Source organism: Triturus cristatus, chromosome 6 (assembly GCF_964204655.1).
Source record: "Triturus cristatus chromosome 6, aTriCri1.1, whole genome shotgun sequence".
NCBI classification, from domain to species: Eukaryota; Metazoa; Chordata; class Amphibia; order Caudata; family Salamandridae; genus Triturus; species Triturus cristatus.
This window is the reverse complement of record NC_140589.1, coordinates 858,253,011-858,279,330: the sequence shown is the minus strand read 5'-3', so window position 1 is coordinate 858,279,330 and position 26,320 is coordinate 858,253,011.

The window sequence follows — 26,320 nt, the reverse complement described above, 5'->3', positions numbered from 1 at the left end:
TCAAGACCAGTGGAACTCTGTTATAAGTGATATGAAATTGCACTTTGGGTCTGGTCTACTATGTTTATTGGATATCATTGGCGCTTTACCTCTTCTTGGCACTATTTGTAGTTAAAACTGTAACAATTAAGATCGCCTATTCCCCTTTGGTTGCAGCACTGCGTTGCTTAGCATCTTTGTAAATCTGCCACCCTAGCCTTCTTTTGGTATTTGTAAGGTCATGTATATCTGGTAAATGGTGGGGGAAGGGTGAGTTAATTGTGGGGAAATTAATCTGCACAACATTTGACAGAAGGTTTGAAAGATTGTTTTTCTGTTGGTAAGTCAAGTTTTGAGCCAATCAATCACAATGGGTGCAACGTTAATAGGGCAGAGTAAAATGTTAAATTTCATAGACTTTTAGTGCTATTTGATCAATCTGCATGAGTGGTAGACAATTGCAAGCTACCTCAAGGGCACCAATTTCAGGTTTCATGCAGATCAAATGGAGGGCTCAGGTAAGGGATATGAAAACGTGTTTGATTGGCTAATAACTTTTGCCCCGTTTGATGGATCAGCACAATATTAGGCAAAGACTTTGAATATTTAGACTTCTCTTGGTTTTCTCAATTTTATGGATGTTAATCAAAGAAAACAGATATCAATAGGGTTACAAAAATATTCATCTGCTAGCAAATTGTAAACTGTTTCATGAAACCACCCAACATTTTGCAAACGTTTAACAGCTATCTGTTGGCTATGCCATGTTTTAAGCAGGTCTGTCATGGGGTTGTGTTACGGGGATTTTGCATAGTGGTGTATAGGGGTTGTACCTTCCTACCACCTTAGTACCCAAAATCCCCAAACCGACTATCTATAGTGTCTCATCCGTTCTCCTACATAATCACAAAGCTACAAATGATTAGACAACCCAGAACACAGCACTCCCGACTCTCTCAGGAATCGCGGTAGCAAGATATACCCTTTGGCTCACTCACTCGTACTTTTCACAATAAGAATTGGCAGAGTCACTGTAATAGTTCAAAATATTTATTTTAACTATCCTACTCTATGATGCAGTATACAAGTCACTACCAGCAGCGAAATGCATAAACTCAGAACAATTAGCATTGTTACAATTCCATAGAATATGAAGGAGATGTCAGCATATACAGACAGTGGGAAAAGGACTATAAGGCCTAACCACCCTCCCCTTGGCTTGAAGAAGTTTTATTATATAAAAGAAGATCTCTGGGCTTTGTCAGCAGACCCCATACCTTAAAGCCTAGATGGAAGGTTTACATCATAGAAACAGCATAGCTCTTCTCCATGGAAATGCCTCTCTCCAAGTGTGTGTTTGAACAACATGCATCCACGTAATATCAAAGCACGAGTTTTCAGCAGTGCAGCTGTGTTTAGCATGTTTTGTCTAGGTGCTAGGGACTGACCAGAACAGAATAACAAGGAGCATTGTTTATTTACCTTGCACATCGTGTTCTGACTAAACTCCAGGAACCAGCAGAACGCGAAAAGCAGACAGTTCTCCTTTGAAAGGCATAAACAGAGTGTTTCAAAATAAAGTCATGTAGTAACGTGCGCAAAAGCAGCATCATGGCAGCAAAGTTCATGCTAACTTAGCAATGTCGACAATGACCCTAATGGACATATACCAGTGGGATAAAGCTACAGTGGGACAATTGGAACAGAAATGTCCCCTGCAAGGTATACAATTGTGTCACATGTAGTTAAGGGTCTTCTCCATCTAGACAGCAATGGAGTTTACAAGCATGAGGTCACTCATAGGGGTGTTCTGTAAACTTCATGGAGTGGGGGTCAAGAAAGGCAGAAATGGGAATACAGAGTTCAGCGCTGGGCAAAGGATGTAAAATTTGGGCTTCTTCATTGAAAGGGGTATGGGCAAGCATTTTAAACAGCCCTTTCAAAGATGGTGGTCTGTTCAGAGAATTCAATCCGATGTTCTCAATCCAAGATCATGTCAGTTCCTGTTTGTATCATAAATAAGAAGGCATTACAAGTGATGGATGTGTCACAATACCTTTTGTTCTCTTATTTCTCAGGGTATTCTTCATTCCCTTGCCATTATTTTGGTCCCACACGTTTGCTTCTTGAAGTTGGGCCCTCCTCTTGATCTACTCTTGATGTTCTTGTTTGACTCTTTCCTCTTCCCAGACATCAGAGAGAGTTTGGTGCCTTGACACTAACTACTATATTCATTTTCATCTTCATTCAAGAGTTGCAAGATTGACAAGGAGAGTTCTTAAAATTTGTGCTATTTTCCTACCAAACTGGGACATGCTTAACGGGGCCCGGTTGACACCTTTCAAGTGTTCTATTCAATGCAGGTGTCAGAAGTTGGTTTCACACCTGTAACAAGGATTTACTCATTCAAACCATTTTTGTGAGAGTAAATGTACCTATTGAGTTTTACAGTGGGTGTGGAGTGATTGTACTACGACTATAATGCCTGCTGAGTTTGTGCATACTCACAAACTTTAACAGTGGTTATTCACAGACTCATCTCTGACCAACTCACACTATGTATAAAGCGGAAATTTACTCTTGACCAGGGTGGATGTAAATTCAGTTTCAGAGGTGGAAATGGAACAGCCTCAGAATTGGTGGAAGTGTAGAAGAATACACTACTCCATGGGTTATTCTCTGTAGAGAAAAAGAAAACACATTGTTACACGTGTGTTTGCCCTTGCTTTGCTGGTTTTCATGTGAGCAAATATACTTGCATATGATAATGGCTCAACAAGACAGTTATTCTAGGGTTCTGACTGGTATTCATTTTTGTCTTCTCTGTTGTATTCGCAGTGCAATTATCTGGATATTTTCCTAGTCCCAGTGTCATTGTATTATTTGCCCCAGTATTATTATATTCTTGTCCCAATATTGGAATCTCCTCTGTCCCAAAGTAAGTGTCCACTGGCCCATTTTGCAGCTTGGTGTCTCCATATTCAGTACTTGGGCACAATGTTTTTGTATGTTTCACGGTCTCCCTGTGTCCACTGTATAAGCATCTCCATGTCCCCGTGTCCATGCAAATCTCTTCATGCCTGATCATTTACATGCATGTTTTCTTGTTCTAGTGCCCATGTGTCCCTGTAAGTATATCTTTGCTCTCTGTCAAAATGTCAGTGTTCTTGATTTGGTGTATATACCTTCTGGCTCCAGTATATATGTCACACCCTGTCCCACTGCCCATGCCTCTATGTTCCCGAATGAGTGTGAAGCATGGATCAGTGTCAATGTATTGCCTGTCCCACCACTTCTGTATTCTCTGTTTCTCTGTGAGTGTATCCACACTGTCTCATGCAACTTCTTTCCTTTGTGTCATTGTTTCTTGTCAAAGTGTCAGATTGCCCTGTCTCAATGTGTTTCCGTGTTCCAAATGTCATGATGTGTTTCTTTCTTTCACAATGTGGAGAACCACAGCATCCCTTGAGCAAACCATTCAACAACAACATAGTTGTTATGGAACGTTGCAAGATGGAATGCTTCTATGGAGCCACCCCCATACTGAAAACCCATGGCCAGTAGAAAACACTCTACACATTGACTCACCAATGACAATGATTGAACATGTGACTTTCCTATGTGCTTTCGGGGACTGATCAAACCACAATAGAAATGTTCTAGTCCTGTACAAAATGTGAATGTCTTGAAGGAAGAGTTGGGAGGTTCCACTTTGTGTGTAGGATATTACAAATGCTACTGGTGTTCAAGGGCTAAAATACAACCATGGACACAATGAGAAGCAAACATTCCATTGGTTATGAAGCAAAGGCCCAGGAATACACATGAAGGAGATGATGCTGGGCGCTAACTTCAATGTTGGCTTGGTGAACTAGCTCCAGCCTGAGCTACCCAGACGGTGCAGCATCCATCAACATCTTGATACTATCACTATTAAGGGCCAAATGAGGGCAAATGTCTGTGGACATGAACTGGTAAAATTCTGATGAAGGAAATATAGTTTAGTGCTTTCCAGCAGAACATGCACAGCTCTGCCAAGTACCACACATCTCGTTTTATATAAACGCATATTGCAAAATTCACCACATCATAACAAGGTCCTAATTAATCACGCACGTCATCTAAGCTCAAGTAGCATCCTGATATTGAGCTTGTTTTCGTTTTTCTGTGTATTGCAGACTTTCACAACCCCTCTGCCATGCACAGCCAATCAGAAGACTAGCTGCAGCCAGGCTACTCTAGCTTCCTCCTTGTGGGCCCCCTGTGCTGTGATTGGAGTATAAATTCATGGTCTCTATCCCCTTAGCCTCTGCTATGGTGGAGGAGCTCCCCACCCCCACCCCCAAAAACGGCCGGAAGATATAAAATAAAATAATTGACACTTGTTTTATTTTTTCTTTCCGGCCAACTGCCGGGTCTTGGGGGCAGGACCTGGGAGTGACAGGCAGTTAGGGGAGAGGTAATGCACTCCAATCACTGCGCATGACGGTGTGGCGGGCCTATGATGGCCGGCCAAACCGTCATGCACAATGAAAGCTCTCTCCAACCCAGCATCGCAGCTGGGCTAGAGAGAGCAGGTACAGACTCACAGTCTATCTGGAGTGCAAATCAAGGGTGCTCATGCCACGCCTGAAGCTGCTCTCATGCGTGATATCAGCTCCAGGATTGGCCGCTGGGCATTCTGGGAGCCTGTGCCTTGCTGCAGTGAAGAGGAGAAGAAGAGTGCTACGAGGATGGCTGTAGGTACGTTTTTTTCCAAAATATTTTTCACCCGTTACCCTTATACCCCCCTACGCCCCCCCTGCCCGCTGCTCACCAAGCACACCGGCCGTTACTAGTCACACATGCATGGTGTTCTATGATATGGCAATTTTATGGCACAACTGAGGGCCTGCATCATTTAATCTGCCAGTGCGATATGTGAAGAGCTGAGTTGTAGAGCTCCACTGAGTAGAGTTTCCAAGACCTGGTCCCTTGCTCGGCCAACTCCCAGAGCTATCAGACTTGTATGTTCTGCCTCTTCCCTTTCTCTACAGGCAAAATGCATATGCTGGTGTTCCTGGGCCCCAATCTGTGCTTTGAGACCCAGTGATGCCCTCTCAGTTGATACAGAAAGTTCCTTTAAGCCTCGGCATACCTCCTGCTCCTGTCACTTTCAGTCAGTACACTTAAACATCTCTGGCACTGGAAACAGGCAGCGTATCATAGAAACAGGGTAAAACATCACCTGAGACACATGCTCCTGAGAACTCAAGTGCTCCAAGAAGAACCTCCGAGCCCTCGAGAAAGTCTGGAAAAGGGAACCGACACCGGACAACAGGACCTCCCACAAACTTGCCACCCGGAAACACCACCAGCTGATCCGCGCCGCCAAGAAAACAGCTTTCAAGGACCGGTTGGACAACAACGCACACAACGGCAAGGAACTCTTCAACATCGTGAAAGAGCTCTCCAACCCCAGCGCAGGAAACAACGACATCACCCCATCGCAAGACCTCTGCAACTCCCTCGCCTCATACTTCCACAACAAGATCACGGACATACACAGTAGCTTCAACAACCAACCAACGCACACCATGACCGACCAACCACCCCCACCCACCACCACCCTCCTCGCCTGGACCCCGATCAGCACCGAAGACACCACCCGCACGATGAACTCCATCCACTCCGGATCACCGACCGACCCCTGCCCTCACCACGTCTTCAACAAGGCCGACGCTGTCATCGCACCCCACCTGCGAGACATCATCAACACATCCTTCGACACCACCATCTTCCCCGAGAGCTGGAAACACGCCGAACTCAGCGCTCTACTCAAGAAACCAACAGCGGACCCCACCGACCTCAAGAATTACCGCCCCATCTCGCTTCTCCCGTTTCCAGCCAAAGTCATCGAGAAGACCGTCAACAAGCAGATGGCCGCCTTCCTCGAGACGAACGGATCCCTCAACCCCTCACAGTCCGGCTTCCGAGCCAAACACAGCACCGAGACCGCCCTCATCGCCGCCACCGATGACATCCGAGCCCTGATGGACAATGGAGAAACAGCGGCCCTCATCCTCCTAGACCTCTCCGCGGCATTCGACACGGTCTGCCACCGCACCCTAGTACGGCGCCTCAGCAACATCGGAATCAAGGACAAGGCGCTGGATTGGATCATCTCCTTCCTCGACGGAAGAACACAGAGAGTCCGCCTACCACCGTACAAATCAGAGGCCTCCGAAGTCATCTGCGGCATCCCCCAAGGATCATCTCTGAGCCCCACCCTCTTCAACGTCTACATGAGCCCCCTCGCGGCCATCGTACGCAAACACAACCTCAGCATAATCTCCTACGCCGACGACACCCAGCTGATCCTCTCCCTGACCAACGACCCCGCCGCCGCCAGAGCCAACCTGCACGAAGGGATGAAAGAGGTAGCCGAGTGGATGACGACCAGCCGCCTGAAACTGAACTCGGACAAGACGGAGGTTCTCATCCTGGGCTCTTCACCCTCCGCCTGGGACGACTCCTGGTGGCCTCCCGCCCTGGGCACCGCACCCAAACCGACAGACCATGCACGCAACCTGGGCTTCATCCTGGACTCCTCCCTCTCCATGACCAGGCAGGTCAACAACGTCTCCTCGGCGTGCTTCAACATCCTACGCATGCTTCGGAAGATCTTCTGGTGGATCCCCACAGAGACCAGGAAGACCGTCACCCAGGCCCTCGTCACCAGCCGACTGGACTACGGTAACGCCCTCTACGCCGGTACCACCGCCAAGCTCCAGAAGAGACTCCAGCGGATCCAGAACGCCTCAGCCAGACTCATCCTCGACATCCCAGGATCCAGCCACATCTCCGGACATCTGAGAGACCTTCACTGGCTCCCCGTCAACAAGAGAATCACCTTCCGCCTCCTCACCCACGCACACAAAGCCCTACACGACCAAGGCCCGAGCTACCTCAACAGCCGAGTCAACTTCTACGCTCCCACGCGCCACCTCCGATCAGCCAACCACGCCCTCGCCGCCGTCCCCCGCATCCGAAGAGCGACTACAGGAGGAAGGTCCTTCTCCTACCTGGCCGCCAAGACCTGGAACTCCCTCCCGACCGACCTGCGCCTGACCCAAGACCACCTCTCCTTCAGGAAGAAGCTGAAGACCTGGCTATTCGAGCAGTAGCGGCACCCCCCCCCCCCAGCGCCTTGAGACCCTACGGGTATGTAGCGCGCTTTATAAGTGTCACTGATTGATTGATTGATGCTACAACACAGTTAACACAAGTTCACAGTAAGGAGTCCATCTGACATTTCTGATAAATGTTGGTTGTGGGAGCCGGCCTCGTGGCGTGGTCCTGTTTCCCCGCGCTAAGCCGCACGAGGTCCCATGCACCTCGGGGCTCCTCCATTTTGGACTATACGTCACTCCACGTGACCACCTGTGTGACCCCGCTTCACCCGGCCTCTGTCCCAACGAGGCCCGACATCGAGGCGCCAACCCCTGGCCCGGGGGATACCACGTGAACCCTTCCCACTCCCGGCGGAGGGCAGTATCGATGGGACCCCCAACCGTCCTTCCACACCTAGGTGCGATCGCCCCACAGCTCTCTGGGGCCTGGCGCCTCTCCTGCTGGGCGTCTGGCCGCTCCCTACCCGGCCTCTCCGCCCCCTCCGGGCGCAAGGGTCCGGACATCAAAGGGCTCCAGTCCTATATCTGGGGCGACCCGACTACCGGACAGTAGTTGTATCCTGGAGTCAAGAGCCCTGCTGATCGGATCGCGGCTGACCCTACGGAGAAAGACTCTGCCTGAAACTACTTGCTGAGCCCTGCTGACGACGTCGCGGCTCCAACATGCTTACGAGACCTTCACGAACCTTCGGGGCCCTGCTGACGCCGTCGCGGCCCGACCTTGTTGAACTTGCCATCAGAGCCCAGCTGACCTCGTCACGGCTCGACCGAAGCGAACCTACCACCGGAGCCCTGCTGACTGTGTCGCGGCTCGACCCAAGCGGAACTACCACCCGAGCCCTGCTGACGCCGTCGCGGCTCTCCACGTCCGAGCCGCTCTGAGACAGCATCCAAGGTCTGGCACAGAGCCCTCCCCCGTACCTGGTTGGTACTGAGACTGTCCCGCTACCCTATTCCTTTCGAGACATTGAGACTCTTACTGGATCTCTCAATCCCACTGTACAGATTGACCGTGCTCCTTGTTTATATAAAAGAACCAAGATAAGCAACTGATACAGAGTCCTGTGTGGTGGTGTTACTGAGCCTAGTACGATTATAGGAGAAGGACCTCTCCTAGGAGGCTTCTCAGCGGCGCTCGGCTATAACTTGGCGGTAGGAAGGTGCCGGAGTAGTCCCTCCGACTCCCCGGTGGTCCTCCCTCCAACATTTGGTGGCCAGCGACGGGATCCGAGCCAGACGCAATCGTACAAGCAAGTAACGCACCCACTACCTAACCATGGACGGACAAGAAGCAACCATGGCCGCAACCTTCCAGCCGGAAAGGTTGGAAGAATACACCCACAAAGAACTGAAACAATTCTGCAAGGACAAAGGGATCCCAACCACAGGATTGGGCACCAAGGAAGAGATGCAGAAAGCACTGAAAGCCTGGACAGAACCCGAGACCACTCCACCCCGAGCCGAAGGGACCTCGGCCCGGGACGGAAACCTGCCGACCCCGACAGATGGAGGGCGAACCGTCCCAGAAACCAGCCTTTCCCCCGAAGAAATGCGAGAACGGGAGAGGGTCCGGACACACGAAATGGACCTCGCCCGACTCCGGCTGGACGGTGAGCTCCTACTGGCGGAGAAGAAGATAGCCTTGGAGCAACTACGGCTGCAAGAAGAAATCGAGGAAAAGAAACGGCATCGGGAACTAGAGGAGAGACGGCTAACCCTCGAGCACGAGAGGAGCCTTAAGGAACTTGAACTAAAAGCTAAAACAGGGGAGACCAGCAACCCCGGAGCCCGGGACGCTCTGCCTCTGACCGAGCCAAAGGTTCACATCCCCAAGGATGTCGTCAAAGAGTACTATAAAAATGACGACATCCAGCAATGGTTCCGAGCGTACGAAGTCGCCATGACCTCCCACCGGGTACCCCGGAAGGATTGGGGCGCCGGCCTATGGGGGAGGTTCCTCAGCGAGGGCCGGGATACCCTGCTGCAACTCCCCGACGCGGTGATGACCTCATACGACCACATGAAAGAAGCCCTACTCACACGCTACGGACTATCAGCCGAGATGTACCGGCAGCGCTTCCGGGACTGCAAGAAGCTCCCCGGTACCACATGGGTCGAATAAGTGGACTTCTTCAGCCGAGCATTGGAAGGGTGGATAAAAGGAAGCAAGGTCACCTCATACAATGAACTGTTCGACCTCATTGTCTGGGAGCACCTCGCCAACAACTGCTTTGTTGAACTAAGGCAACACCTCCTGGACAGTAAACTGACCGAGCCCCGAAAGCTCGCCGCCGAAGCAGACCGATGGGTCAACACCCGGGTCCCCCGGAACCCAGTGGGGGACTACCAACGGAGTACCACGGGACCTCCCCGCCAGCGAGGTGGAGGAGGGGGGTCCCACCGCAGTCGAGAGTTCCCGGCCGGGCCGCCCAGAAGCCCGCCACGAGGCCAAGCCACCAACCACACTTCCCCGACCCAGGGCCGAAGAGGGACCCCTGTCGCCCGGCCTGGACCCCGACCGACAGTGACCTGCTTCGGCTGCCAGCAGACCGGCCACTATGCGAGCGACCCGGCCTGCCCCGTGAACCGACGAAACGGGACCGCTGGGCCCCCTCCCCGGCAAATAGCCGCCGCAGCCCTGGGGGAGGGAGAAGAAGAGGAGGAAAACCATGACGACGGGTCCCCCGAGTGGGAACCAGCTGCCATGCCGCTTGTATGCCTGGGCTCCCGAGAAATGGTGCCCCGAGCCGCCATCCCAAGCAACACCCAGAAGTACCAACAGTGGGTCACCATCAATGGACAACGGGCCGAAGCCCTCCGGGACACTGGGGCCAGTGTGACCGCTGTCCGCTGCCACCTGGTGACCCCCGAACAAATCCTGCCGCATGTCCTATGCCCTGTCCGGACCGCGGACAACACCGAGAGCATGTGCCGGATGGCCAGGATCCCCTTCGAGTGGGGAGGAGTGTCCGGCACCCTAAAAGTAACTGTCCGCGATGACGCCCCAGTAGACTGCCTCCTGGGGAACGACCTAGAGAGCTCACCCTGGGCCCAGTTGGAACGCCGAGAACATCTGGGGATGCTAGGACTACCCGAGTGGGCCTGCGCCACCACCCGGTCCATGACCGCCCAACAGGCCGCTGCCATGGCCCCCGACCAGCCGACGGGCCCCGAACTATCACCCTCCTCCGGCACAGAGGAACCTGACGAGGAGGCCGGGCCAGCCGAACTTTCTCCCGACGAGGCCGCCTCCCTCAGCGAGATCCCCGAGCTGGCCCAGTGGCGCCAAGACGGGGGCCCCACCCGCGAACAATTCCAGCAAGAGCAGAAGGCCTGCCCGTCCCTCGAGGGGGCTCGACAGCAAGCGGCCGCCCAGGCTGCGGGGGACCCCACGGGAACCCACTGGGTCTATTGGGACAAGGACTTGTTGTATAGCGAGCAGAAAGTCGCCGAACTAGGGGCCGGCCGGGTGCTGGTGGTCCCCCTCCGATTTCGAGAGTTCCTCCTGAACCTGGCACATGACGTGCCCCTCGCCGGACACCTCGGGCGGGACAAAACTTACAGCCGCCTAGTGACCCATTTCTATTGGCCCCGAATGAGAAGAGACGTGGACCATCACTGCCGGTCCTGCCCGACCTGCCAAGCTAGCGGGAAGACTGGGGGGCGAGTGAAAGCCCCCCTCCAACCATTTCCAGCCGTACACCCCCCGTTCGAACGAGTAGGAATCGACATCGTGGGACCCCTCGACCCCCGAACCGCCCTGGGGCACCGCTTCATCCTGGTACTGGTCGACCACGCCACCCGATACCCCGAGGCCACCCCACTCCGCACCGTGACAGCTCCAGTAGTGGGCCGGGCCCTGATGGGCATCTTCTCCAGGGTGGGGTTCCCCCGAGAAGTGGTGAGCGACAGGGGTACGAACTTTATTTCGAAGTACATGAGATCCCTCTGGCCACAATGTGGGGTCACCTACAAATTCACCACCCCTTACCACCCCCAGGGGAACGGACTGGTCGAGCGGTTCAACAGAACCCTGAAAGGGATGATCAAGGGCCTGGAAGAGCCCCTGAGGAGGAGATGGGATGTCCTGCTGCCCTGCCTCCTGTTCGCCTATCGGGAGGTGCCCCAGAAATCCCTGGGCTTCAGCCCCTTCGAATTGTTATATGGGCACCCCGTCCGAGGGCCCCTCAGCCTGGTCAAGGAGGGCTGGGAGGCACAAGTCCAAGATGCCCCTCCTGACGTCTACCGGTACCTCCTGACCCTGCGGAACCAGACTCGTAAGTTCCGGGCCCTGGCAGAAGCCAACCTCGAAGCCAGCCAAGAAGACATGAAACGCTGGTATGACGAAAATGCCTCAGCCGTCGAGTTCGAGCCGGGTCAGGAAGTCTGGGTCATGTCACCCGTGGACCCCTGCGCCCTGCAGGACAAGTGGACCGGGCCCTTCAAGGTAGTTGAGAGGAAGAGCCCCGTCACATACCTGGTCGACATGGAGTCCCCGAGGAACCCCCTCCGGGTCCTGCACGCCAACCGGCTCAAGCCCCACTTTGCCCGAACTGAACTAAGCCTACTGCTGGCTACCGACGATGGGGGCGAAAGTGACTCCGAGCCCCTACCAGACCTCCTGGGGTCCTCGGGCCAAGACGGCTCCTTGGAGGGCGTCCGCCTCTCTGCCACCCTGACACCAGAACAGCGCCATGACTGCCAGAAGCTACTGCAACCCTTCGCTGCCCTCTTCTCTCTCACGCCCGGGGTGACTCCCTGGTGCGTCCACGACGTGGACACGGGGGACAGCCCCCCTGTGCGACACCGCGCGTACAGAGTACCTGACCGAGTCCGAGCCTACATACAGACCGAGGTCGCCAAGATGCTCGCCCTCGGAGTCATCGAACCTTCCGACAGCCCGTGGGCCAGCCCGGTAGTCTTGGTGCCGAAGGCCGCCGCCCCCGGCACTGCCCCGGAACTCAGATTTTGTGTCGACTACCGGGGCCTGAACGCCGTCACCAAGACCGATGCCCACCCCTTGCCACGAGCAGACGAGCTGATCGATCGCCTAGGGTCCGCCCGCTACCTGAGCACTTTTGATCTCACCGCTGGGTACTGGCAGATCAAGCTCACCCCCGGCGCCCAGGAACGATCCGCCTTTTCCACCCCGATGGGCACTACCACTTTCGGGTAATGCCCTTCGGTATGAAGAACGCCCCAGCGACCTTCCAGAGACTGGTGAACAAGGTCCTGGCCGGACTAGAAGCCTTCAGCGCGGCCTACCTCGACGACATTGCAGTCTTCAGCGACCACTGGGCCGCGCACCTAGGACACCTTGGGGAAGTCCTGGCCGCTCTCCAAAGAGCTGGGCTCACCATTAAGGCCAGTAAATGCCAGATCGGTCAAGGATCTGTGACCTATCTGGGCCACCAGGTGGGGAGTGGCCAGGTGGCGCCCCTCCAGCTACAAGTCGATACGTCACTCCACGTGACCACCTGTGTGACCCAGCTTCACCCGGCCTCTGTCCCAACGAGGCCCGACATCGAGGCGCCAACCACTGGCCCGGGGGATACCACGTGAACCCTTCCCACTCCCGGCGGAGGGCAGTATCGATGGGACCCCCAACCGTCCTTCCACACCTAGGTGCGATCGCCCCACAGCTCTCTGGGGCCTGGCGCCTCTCCTGCTGGGCGTCTGGCCGCTCCCTACCCGGCCTCTCCGCCCCCTCCGGGCGCAAGGGTCCGGACATCAAAAGGCTCCAGTCCTATATCTGGGGCGACCCGACAACCGGACAGTAGTTGTATCCTGGAGTCAAGAGCCCTGCTGATCGGATCGCGGCTGACCCTACGGAGAAAGACTCTGCCTGAAACTACTTGCTGAGCCCTGCTGACGACGTCGCGGCTCCATCGTGCTTACGAGACCTTCACGAACCTTCGGGGCCCTGCTGACGCCGTCGCGGCCCGACCTTGTTGAACTTGCCATTAGAGCCCAGCTGACCTCGTCGCGGCTCGACCGAAGCGGACCTACCACCGGAGCCCTGCTGACTGTGTCGCGGCTCGACCCAAGCGGAACTACCACCCGAGCCCTGCTGACGCCGTCGCGGCTCTCCACGTCCGAGCCGCTCTGAGACAGCATCCAAGGTCTGGCACAGAGCCCTCCCCCGTACCTGGTTGGTACTGAGACTGTCCCGCTACCCTATTCCTTTCGAGACATTGAGACTCTTACTGGATCTCTCGATCCCACTGTACAGATTGACCGTGCTCCTTGTTTATATAAAAGAACCAAGATAAGCAACTGATACAGAGTCCTGTGTGGTGGTGTTACTGAGCCTAGTACGATTATAGGAGAAGGACCTCTCCTAGGAGGCTTCTCAGCGGCGCTCGGCTATAACTTGGCGGTAGGAAGGTGCCGGAGTAGTCCCTCCGACTCCCCGGTGGTCCTCCCTCCAACATTGGTTAAAAAGCTGTGGCTGACAGAAGGTGTAACAAGAGTTAAAGAACAACTTGCTAGATGTTGATTGTCAATCTGGCATATTACTAATAAAAGGAAGCAATAGACAAATAATTGATGAATGCTTTTAATTTCAATTGACCGCATTTTTTAACAAAAACACTCTAAAGAGAACAAATGTTTTCTAACATCCCACTGGCATGTTTTGGGTAAATTGTCAGGAGGAAAGGAAGAACAATATAACAATTCACACTTAAAAATATCTGATATGATTTTTGCACATGAAAGCAAAGACCTGCCAGTGCAATATGTTAAGAGGTTACATCACCTTTTTAAAAGTTCAGCTGCTGTGTGTTTAACTCGCCCCTGGTCTACATCAAGCGATATGGAAATACCGGTGTGATGAAAACATGTGTGGTATGCATGTGTGCTCTCAAAGAATACACTACGCCTAGAGTGAAGTGTGGTACAGCGCGCACATGGCAAATGTGTGTGTGCTGGCAGGGTGTGCTTTTAAAATAAACACACTGGTGCAGTACAAAGAAGTTGCAATACTGAACAGTGTACACAGACCGAGTGCATGTGGGAATGCTGCTGGTAGCATCTTACATGAGGACAACAGTAATAGGCAGGGAGTGTGCTGTGAATGTACCCTGAGTGCTGAAGTGCCTGAACTAGTACATAACATAGAGGACCTTGAATTCCATTTTGTGAAGACCAGGCAGGCCTGGTGAAAACATGAGAAGTAGAGGAACCCCACCAGACAGAGCTGTGTATTGCTACATTCCTGTAAGCGGGTTGGGACAAGCACTGGATGAGGGGAGAGCCTGGCTCTCCCTGTTCATTTCAAAGGGCTCTTTGATTCAGTGACAGATCACAAGGACACATCTTAGGAAGAGGGAGAATGGACTTCTAAGAGAATAATAAAGAGTAAGGGCCCGGGATTAGCCTTCGATGCACATATCACTGTGGCTGACATCGGGATGTGAACTCTGGTCACTCCCATACATCTTGTTGGGGCTTAATCAGCTTCAGAGTCCTGCCTGCTGTGACAGACATCCTTCAGGAGGCAGAAGAAAGGGAAGATATGTCCACTGCAAAAAAGCAGAACCCTCACATAAAATTACAAATGTCCAGACCCTAAATCACATTTTGTCTGAGACCCAAACCTTTGTCTTCTTCCGAGCAACCAGCTGGGCTGTGTGGGGTGAAGGTCTGCAAGGCTTCTGCCTGTGACCAGGACTAGGGACCCCACCTGCTTGTCTCCCTGCTGGGTGAAGGAACATCACCCAGAGAAGCCAAGGTCACCTGCCCTGGAACGCGGAGCACCAGCTCCTGCCTGCTTGCAAAGATCGGTGTGGCCATGAGGAAGAGGAGATCATTGGAGGGAACGATGCCCAGAAGAGAGGCCTGGCGGGAGGACTCTCTGTGTGAGGTGTGAGCAATCCTGCCCTGCACCGATCATGCCATAGCCCATGAGCTGGATTTCACTGCCGACCTTCTGCCAAAGGGGCTGCCATAAAGGTTTCTCCCAATTTAAAACAGTGGGAGAAATTATCACCAAGCACTGATCGGGCCATTGCCCGTGTAACAAACGGACTGGGCAACCACGTACACCAGGAGGGGCTGCCATTGCATGGATGGAAGCTTGTCGCAGGAGGAACCCGTTTCCACATCGATGGGCCATAGTCCATGTGTTGAATTGGCTTGGTGACCCCATATGCTAGGTGGTGCCGCCATGAATATCTCCATGAGTCTAGTGTGACCAGAGTGTGAAGGCCAGAGTGGTGGCCACGTATGCCAGGAGGGGCTGCCGGAGACTATAGCTGAGAACTACGGGTCATCACCCGTGACTGGGAAACCATTGGGACCAAGGTGGAACCGCATATTGTGGACTGCCCCCACGGAACCCCGTTGGATCAAGGACACTAAGCCCCACCCTCTGCCTAGGGAGAAAGTACTTACTGCGTGACCACTGGGGCAAGAGCACCTCGCCCATCCGACCACTGCAGATAGCCTAGCTCAGGGAAGAGAGCCCGTGCTTGCCAGGTGCTGCCACATGTGGCTGGGGCAGCCTGACTCAGCAGATCCAGAACTGGACCGTGTTGCGACACCGCAGGGTACTTCTGCCGCTGCAGTGGGTAAACCGAGAACTGGGTGTTTGGTCCCCATGGGGGGCCTATCACCATTGATGCTGCTAAATGCCAGCCTCTAAAAACTGAACTTACTGACAGAGTCTGAGGGAAGAACTCTTGCATGCCCTTATAGTTTACATTCCCAGGATGCGGCCATCAGTGAATGGGGAATAACACCAAACCTGTTGCACTAGAGGTGGGAGGACAGGGAGTGGCCCCACAACTACTAGATCCCCGACCTCAAGGGATTGTGTTATTGCTTTTTGAATGTCCTTTACCTTTGCATGTGTACAGTTAGAATAAAATACTTATTTTCATACAAAAACAAGTATTTGATTAAACACTGAGTTAATTGTCTTGCTGTCCGCATGTTGAGTTATGAGCCGTATTCACTGAAGTATATCTAAGCCTCCCCTGAGAGAGCCTTAACTGCTCAGGCTACGCTACCCAGCTGATTGGTGCAGAAGGGGGCACTTGACCCTGTGGAGCGGGATCCATAGTAGGGTGGGTCGTGGGACATCAGGGATAAAGGACCTCAACCACCTCAGTTGGGCGTGTTAACTCCTGCATGCCCTGTGGCCCCTGGAAAGGGGTTCTGACAAACATATCAAATCAGACACACTACAATAAAATGGTTGAGGAGAAGGATAGAGCTGGTAGCTACATTTAAGTTGTAGATCCTTTTATCGAATGGGTAACAAATAAGAGAGCTCAAAAAGTCACCCTACCGGACTACACCATCTATGCCTTGAAAAAAGCCTCTGACCCCGCACCCCATCAGGGGACTGTAGGAAGCTGGCTCTGTATATACTATACCAAAGTGAGGTATAGTGTGCACAGAGTTCAGTGGAACCCCAGAGGTAGGCAGAGGTAAAGTTAGATAGCACCTCACACTCTATTTGTGGTAGTGTGGTCGAGCAGTAAGGCAGTATCAGAGGACAGTGTTAAGCACTTGTTGTGCACACTCAGTCAGCAAATGAATTCACACTCTCAAAGACTGAACTTCAGACCAATTGTTTTTGTATGAAAATATTCTTTTAGTTATTTTATTTTCTAGAACCAAGCTAGCCTGGCACAGGTAAGCAATACATACTTTACAGTAGTAATGCAGTTTGTAAACAGTTTGAATTTAAATTGTATATGCACTTTGTTTTGACTTACAGTATGGTTTCAGAGAAATGCAATACTTTGTAAATAAGGACCTAGACTTGAATGAACTTTTCAGTAAAATTACAGGTAAGTTACTTTTGAGATTACTTTTCTTACTCAGAGTAGTATACCTGGATACTACTCTGGGACATTTCCTGTAAACAGGTAAGTAAAATAGTTTTTGTTAGTTTGTGCAATTTTAAAGAATTTCTTAATGTTTTCAAACTCCACACTAAGAAACTTTTCCATGAAAAACACTCAATGTTATCCTATAGAGGAAAATAGTGTTATCGGTTATGAGGTATTTAGTAGTGGGAGTTGAGGTTCTGGGGGTAGACTCAGGGGTCTCCAGGGTCAAGGCTGCACTCTAGTTACACCCTCAGTGGCACTACGGCGGCCGGGTGCAGAGTGCTTTGGCCCAATGTTATCCAATGGAGGATAGGGGGCCTCCGGTTGGTGGCTGCTGGCAAGCAGGCCACTTGGTTGTGGGAGCAAAGCTCCTAGACTTTAGCTCAGGGCAAATGGGGAAACAAAGTAGCATCAAAGATGCACCCTCAGCGGCACTAGGGAGGTGGGGTGCAGGGTGCTGTTTTCACGTTGGGCGCCTTGTTGTTTACAATGGGGAACAACCGGTTTGCAAAGGCACTGCAGGCTTGGGGACGATGGTCTTCTGGGTGCGACCACCACTTCGAGAGGTAAGTTGAGAAGTTAGGGGTTGGTTAGGCACCGTCAGTTTGGGCACACAAGGCTGTGGGGTGTTGGGTGCAGGGTTGCCTTTGGGGTCGGATCTTTTTATCAGCTCCTGGTCGCAGTTGGGGTCACCTTCTGGATTTAGGCTACAGACGTTGGCTGGAGGCTTGAGGCAGGTCAGGGGTCGCCGGATCTCGGGTCAGGATCCCCGGGGTGACCTCCTTGTGGTGTTTGCCCACTCGAGCTCGGGCTGTGGACGGCGGGTGCAGAGTGGGGCGGATTTGCGGTGTTCGGCCGGAGCCAGAGGTTACAGATTAACAAATCCGGTGTTCACAGAAGACAAATTCTTTGTTCTTGAAGGCAGGCAGGTCCTCTGGGGTTTTCGAGGTTGCTGGCAGCAGGACATACCAGGATTTCGCAGGAGCAGGTTCCAGGTGGAGACAGGCCGGTAGGGTTGGGGCCAAGTCAGTGGGCGTCTTCCTCTTGTTAGCTGCTGCATGGCTGTTCGATCCTTCTTCTTCTTGTAGTTTCTCCTTGTCTGAAGAAGCAAGGCTCAGGGTGCACCTAAATAGTAGATTTAGGGGCGTTACAGGTAGGTAAAAGGTAGGGGCCAATGTGTCCCTTCATGGGGTGGGTACACCCCCTATTATGCCACCCTCCAGTGGGAGGGGGGCATGAGACTGTCCCTGGTTGGCTGAGTCCCCCATCTTCAAGATGGCATGGACTGAGAGTTGTGCTTCACCTCGCCTCCTTCACCTGAGGGGTGGAGTTGGCAGAGGTGGGCACACCTCTCTTCCTCACTTGTTTTTCCCGCCGGTTCTCCCGCCCAAAGTGGGGGTCAGAACCAGTGGGGCCCAGTTGCTGAGAGCAGCAAGTGGCCCTGGTTAGCTCATAAAGGCGGCAAGCCTTTGAAGCTTCCCCTTCGCCTGGACACTAGTGGTAGGTTAGTTTTCAGGGGACATCTCTAAGATGCCCTCTGTGTGCATTTTTCATTATATCCCACACTGGCATCAGTGTGGGTTTAATGTGCAGAGAAGTTTGATACCAAACTTCTCAGTTTTCAGTGTAACCATTATGGGGCTGTGGAGTTCGTAATGACAAACTCCTAGCACCATATACTTTTAATGGCATCACTGCACCTCCAATGTCTAAGAATGGACCTAGACACTGTAGGGGTACATCGCTCATGCACCTGTACCCTCACCACTGGTATAATGCACCCAGCTAGAGGGGTGACTGACCTATGCCAGGGCAGTGGGTTGCAGGCATGGTACACAGAGATGTGTGTCATGTCGACTCTTCACTTTCTTCTGCACCACAACACGCAGCCTGCAAAGGCAGTGTGTGAGTGTAATGGTACAGGACCTCTAAGGGTGGCACAATAAGTGCTGCAGCCCTTAGAGGCCTTCTCTGGTCATAGTGCGCGGGGTACCCGTGGCACCATTTTCCAGGGGCTGACCTGTGGCAAGAGAAGCCAATTTGATTTAGGCTTCAATGCAGTTTTAGGGAAAGAGCATAGGCCCTGGGTATCTGATTAGCAGGAGCCCAGGGCACACTCAGTCAAAGTACATCAGCAATTCAGCAAAAAGTGGGGGCAACCATGCAGAAAGAGGGCACTTTCTCACAGGAGCGAAACACGTGTTGGTTGCACTTGAGCTGTTTGTCTGGATCACCAGAATAATTCAGTTCACTCACAATAAAGAATGTTAAGGAAACCACAAAGACTATGGTACAACTTTTTGACCTCTCTTATTTGTTATCCATTTGGTTAATGGATCTACAACTTAAACCATCTCTGTCCTTCTCCTCAACCAAAGTGTTCCATATTAATCAGCTGCTGCCCATGCAAGTAAGAGCGGTGGGGCAGGGTAGGGGGGGATTTTGACAGACGATAACGAGGGTAAATTATTTATTTATTTAATTTTCCCTCGCAGTTGTCTGTTGAATCCCCCCCCAACCCGGCCCCACCGCTCTTACCTGCACGATCCATGGCTGATATTAATGGGTTAGGGGTTTTCCATTCTGGACATCTAGTACCCACTGCATTACCCATTGAAGTAGGATAGACAACTGTGATGAATAACCCCTGCTTTCATTTCACAATACAACAAAATGCATGCAAAATAACATAAACTATATTATATGCAACAATATTTTCGAAATCAATATTTCTTATGATATTAAAAACAACACTTAAAATCATATTCTTACCTTCAATATTCCCGTTGATGATGTTTTTGACATTCTAATATTCTTGACATGATATTTTTGCATCACTGGGGGGCATATTCTCAAGAACGTGTGATAACTACCGCAAAAGTAGCTTAACGCAACTCTTCACATCGCAGTGTATCGCGGGAAAATAACTCAGTGTTATTCTCAACACGACGGCACCATGCGATAGACCCACGATAACACGTCAAATGAATGCATTACAATCAACGTGACGCCGCAAAAACGCGAAACACGACTGTGAAAATAGTAGGGATGACGCCAATCACGATACAAAAATCAGCGAAAACCAGCCATAGGCCTGCAATCCACACGCGTCATGCAGGAAAATGCACTATAAAAGTTGAAAAAAAATATATATACAAAAGCCAAACAACAGCGAAGCACAATGGAGGTAGCCGGACCAAGTGCAGAGGACAACCAGAACCCCACAAGCCCCCCGGATGACCAGCCTGGGACCTCAGGGTCAGGGAAGGGCAAGGACAAGGAGAGTAGGAAGAAAAGGTTCAGTCCGCAGGAAAACAGGATCCTGATAACGGAGGTGATAGAACACCATCAACTACTGTTCATCACCTCCACTGTGTCACTGGCAACTAAAAATGGAATATGGCAGACCATCGTGGAGAAGGAGAATGCAGTCGGAGTGCTGAAGAGGACAATGGAAAAGGTCAAGAGGCACTGGAATGATGTCAAGCGCAAAACCAAGCAGAAACTCACAAACAATCGGAAGGCAGCAATGCAGACTGGAGGTGGGAGCCCAGCACCATAGGAGGAGCTGGACGAGATGGAGGAAATGGTGTCCAGAGTCATCAGTGGGGAGATGGTGGCAGGAGTTGGGGGCCCGGACACTGCTCAACATGACCGGACACAACAGCAACAGGGTGAGTAACGACCAGGGACTGGGGGACAGGGGGAGAAGGCCACAATGGAACACATGCACAACTAAGTAGAGCACAGTGCATACCCACAATGACCTGGAGCATGTCTCTGATCACCTTGGCACACTGCAGCACACCTAGAAACAGCAAGTAGGCCCCCGACGAGTATGTGCCCAGAAGGGGCCCTTCCCACACATCACCAATTTCACAACCAACCCATGCACATGTGTGAAACCCAGCAAAGCGGCGTGTCTGTGAGCAACACTGACAATGCAAGTGACACTGCATGACAAACAGCATTGCTGCAGTCAATATATCATGAAATGTTGCACGCCACGACATTGAGGTGGTTGAGTGTGGACCCCATCCGTAAAGGAGCAGGTCACACTCTGACACATCCACGTGCACAAACACCCCCTGACTTCAACAACACATCTGCGGACAAACCATGCCCCAGAATCCCAACTCCCAGCAAGAGCCCAATGTACCTAAGTCTGCAACATCCCAGCACTGTATAAGCACAGAAGTCAAAGGCACACCGCATTAAAGGGATAAGGAGCATCCAATTCAGAGCTGCAGGGGCGACTCTCCCAAAATGCAGCACACACACATAACATGCAGAGCACAGCAGCATTGACAACAATGTGGTACAAACCGCAACACATCCACAACAGAATAGAGGACACAACTGGTGCCGCTTGTGTGCAGAAACTGGCCAATCACATTTGGCATAGCAGGGAAATGTGAGATGATGATGTACATGTACAAACCCACATCCGTGATGTTGTCGAGATGTCCACTGTCCTGTATCAAATAGGCAGCGCCCCCCAAACAGTCATAATGTACACTGTCATGCAGTCTGAATGTAAAAATGTACAATGCGTCAACACACATGTGAACACAATGTTAAACTGCTTCTCCCCTTCACATTGCAGGGGGAAATCCAACACCTCCTGCAGAGCAGCCTGAACCTCTCTTCTCCGATGACGAAGAGGACCACCACACCTTCGACACCAACGCCCTCCAACAGCTCGTGGAGAGCCTCCGCAGCTCACTTCCAGGAGCGGGGCAGCCCAGCTGCTATGAGAAGAACCCACCCCCTGTACAGAACACACAGCAAGCAGCACCCACCACCACGGCTGCCTCCCAGGACCCCACGACAAACACATGGCCTTCCAATGCCATGAGTTGGGGTGCCAGGAGAAGCTGACTGAACAGGTGCAGATGGGGTTCAACCGCATGACAGACAAACTAGACACCATACATGGTTGTCTAAGTCCCATCAGGGACCACTCACAGTCCCTAACGGACACCCACAGTCTGCTCCATGCTCTCCAATAAACCATGGCTGACATCGCCAGAGTCCTGACTCTGAGACAAGAACGACTGTCTAGTCAGAGTGGCTCCAGCGAGCTCGCCTGGGAGTTTGGACTCATGTCGAGGCTCATGGAGAACATGGAGCGGACTCAGGCGGAAAGAGCGGCTGCCACGGCTGCACACCAGCGAGAGGTAGCTAGGTCCCTCAATGCCCTAAAGACCATCCCAATGGCATTGCTGCCACAAGGCCTGGCGCTGATGCATGCTGCTGCTACCACTCCATCCACATCTCCGGCCCCTGATGTGTCAGTGCCACACAGTGCGGTGGACATTCCACCTCCGGCCCCTAATGTGTTACTGCCACACAGTGCTGGAGACAGAACACCACCACCCACATGTGAGGCACAACAGCAGAGGACGAAGATGCGAATGAATCTGCCTCTGTGGTCAGAAGGACGCCGTAGCATGCATCTCCGCCATATGGCCTGTTTCTGCTTGGTTCTGCCCTCTGCATCATCACCTTCCACTGTCCCCCGATGCACTCTGCGACACTCACCTTGGACCTCGACATGGACTGCCATATTCTGTTTGGTCTCCAATAACACAGCTATCAGACTGCGGACTGAACTCCTCCTCTTCTGATGTACTTGCAATTCCCCGAAGGACTCTGACTGGCCCTCCACGGGCCAACAATGCAAGGTGGGGTTTGCATGGCCCTGTACTGCTCCAGCTACAACACTCCACTGAATGTGCATTAAACATTCATTTTCACACCGATGTGTCATGTCTATGATCTTGCAAGTGTGGAGGTAAGGATGAATGTAGGATCAATGATTCCCCCTTACGTCCATGTTGCACATGTTGTGGGACTTGGGTCACAGGGTGACACGTTGCCGATTGCGGTCCGGGTGGTGCCGACACAAGAACGGAGACACACGTATTAGTTCACACCCTTACGCTGGACTGGCATACGCCAGGCCAACCCACTCTGCATACGCTCACAGGGGACGACGACAACGCTCCATGTCCCAGGTCCTCCCTGTAGGGATCTGCTGCTCACAGGTGTAGTTGTCAGCATGTCACAGCCACTCCCTCATGGCTGGTTTACACCCACACCACACCCATCCAGCACAGCCATCACAGGACATGTGACCCTGCCAATAAAAAGGGCCTGGCACACGTGCTGGACGCGATTTCCACTCTGTAACTGGGTGTCTCCGTGTGGTTATCATTTATTCATTTGGGCCTAGGGGCCTGCCACAGCACATTGCCCAGTGCCGGGGATGACATGATGGCATCCGCACCACGAGACTCAATCATAAAGGGTCCATGGCTTGCGGTGCACAGACTTGTTGGCACCAGATACACTGTGGCAAGCACAGGCACACCGCCACGGGACGGTATCTTTTGGTGCACTGATGTAGGGGCACCTTAAGTTCTGAGCGGGTGTGCAGCCTGCAATGATGCACCGTCCTGGCGGTCCGGACTGGTAGGATTAGTGTGAGCCCTGCTGGACCGCAGTCTAGGACTGAGCCAGTGGGCAGTGCAGGCCTACTGACACGTGGCGTCACCTCACGGTTCACAGAGTTAGTGGCACCTCAAGACCTGAGCGGGTTAGCAGCCTGCGATGATGCCGTGTGCACTGATTGGTTCTCTGCCATAGCAAAATCAAGACCCAGAATCAAGTGTGTGACCTGGTGGTCCGCGGTGCGGGTCTGCATGATGTGGAGGGTGCCATGGTTGCGGGCCCTGGGCTTGGAGCTCCCACCGGCACGTGGTGGGCCCTCTTGGAGACACGCCAGTGGCAGAAGGTGAGCAGTGAGGCATTGTTGCGCATGGGCGGGCAATCACCGCTGAGCGGCGGGAGGGGCTGGCGTGCATCAGCCTGTGTGCATAGGGACGGGCAAGCGATGATGGCCTGTGCTACTGTATGCTACTGTATGGACTCTGTCTCTGGAAACTGTTTCAGATGAGCTGGGGGACTGCAGTGTGCACCGGCACATGGTTGGAGACACACCGGTGGCAGCAGGTGAGCAGTGAGGCCTGGGTCCCTCTCTTTCTCTCTCCCTCTCTCCCTCTCTCTCTCTCTCCCTCTCTTTCTCTCTCCCTCTCTCCCTCTCTCTTACCCTCTCTTTGTCTCTCCCTCTCTTTCTCTCTCCCTCTCTTTCTCTCTCCCTCTCTCCCTCTCTCTCTTTCGCTCTCTCCCTCTCTTTGTCTCTCCCTCTCTTTCTCTCTCTGTCTCTCTCTCTCTCTCCTTCTCTTTCTCTCTCTCTCTCTCTCTCTCCCTCTCTTTCTCTTTCTCTCTCCCTCTCCCTCTCTTTCGCTCTACCACTCTCTCTCTCTCTCTCTCTCCCTCTCTTTGTCTTTCTGTCTCTTTCTCTCTCCCTCTCTCCTTCTCTCTCTCTCTCTCTCTCTCTCCCTCTCTTTCTCTCGCCCTCTCTCTCTCTCTCCCTCTCTTTATCTCTCCCTCTCTCTCTTTGTCTCTCTCCCTCTCTTTGTCTCTCCCTCTCTTTCTCTCTCAGTCTCTCTCTCTCTGTCGCTCTCTCTCTCTCTCTCTCTTTCTCTCTCTCTCTCTCTCTCTCTCTCTCTCTCTCTCACTCTCCCTCTCTCTCTCTCTCTCTCTCTCCTTCTCTCTTTCTCTCTTTCTCTCTTTCTTTCGCTCTCTCTATCTGTACTTTTCTGAGCGCTTGACACACCTTCTTATCTAGGTTTTTGTCTTGCAGGCTGTGACTTACAGAATGTCCTGAGAAGACCCGACGTGACTCTTCCGAAATTGTTGTTTTGGGTTTATTCTATAATAAACAGATTATTTGGATATTCTAAGATTAATGTATGATTCTCCTTTTTCTGACTACAAGCGAATTGTGTGGTTCATGGTTTCGTGGAGTTGACACGACAGACTCAGACGCGAACGATGCCACATAGCCAAGCATTAACATAGCCAAGCATTAACATAGCCAAGCATTAAGACGACCCAACAGACTCGGACACGAACGATGCCACATAGTATGAATGGAACAGACTCGGCCCAAACAAATTACACAAGAACAAGCATCATGTGCCGTCAAAACGACTTACATAAGTTGAAAAAAAAATACTATAGAAACAGAAAAAAGACTACCACAAAAGCATTGTCATCTCAATTAAATAATACATTTAAAGACACAACCACCAATCAACCTATATAAAGTGAGCAAAAACCTACCTACAGCATTTGCGATTTCAATACACATACAAGCAGACCACACTACTACACAGACAACTCATCTACCCACTACAAACACACATAACTCATCCACCACACAACCTCCACACAACTAGCACCACTGAAACACACCTCCACTCACACTCACTCACCCTCACCTTCACACACACATACATCTCCACCACCACCCTCCGGTCAGTCTGGACACCGTAGGAGGAAACAAAGAGTTAACTGCAACACCTCCCTCTGTTCTACAGGAAACAATAACGGAGGAGGGAGAGACTGACGAATGGACACGCAGGAGAGCACCGGAAGAGGCGGGACAACCGGCATTTAGGAGGTTGACGCAGGAGGAAGGGGCGGACTGGAGAAGGAACCCGGAAGACGCCGAGCCACACGCGAACCCGACGGATCATCGGAGTGAAGCGGAATCACCAAGAAGCAAGGAGACCGAAGACGCAGCTTGGAAAGGCAAAGATAGCGGGGAGGACGTCGACAGTTGGACTGAAGACTGGTGGATGCCCCCGGAAGATGCTGGAAAGCCGCCACAACTCTGGGGAGTTGCGGCAGATGCGGTGAGTGATACGGCAGGGGAGGGGAGAGAAGGGTGGGCACACTACTACTTAGTCCGAGCACAACCTTTCGTATTTATCACCCCCTCCCACTAATACACAGGACACCTTGTTTTCTTTATGGTAATCCGGACCCGAAGATGGCATGAGTACTGTGTTGCTGCTGAGGTGTTGAACACCGATTTCAAACCTTGTTTTTCCTCCCTAAATTTGATGATCATAAAAACGACATCTCTTAGTTATTTTACTACTGGCTCTAATGACTGGATTGAAAAGGGAGCTGAGGGCCCTAAACCTAGGTCGACTCTAAAAGACAAGAGAGCCTATTTTTTTTTTTTGGGACGTCCTGTGAGAGGAGGAGGGTTTCACTTTACCCTTATTCTTTATTTTTGTTCTCACTTTGGGTGTGGTGACGGTAAACATATTGGAGACAGAATAGTCTACTGACCGCTCTTTTCTTCCCTTGGAGACACTCCGGGATGGCAACCCACAGACCCTGAACCCAGATGACCAGGAGAAGATGGGAAAGAAGCCAGAATATATCCTAAAGATCAAATCA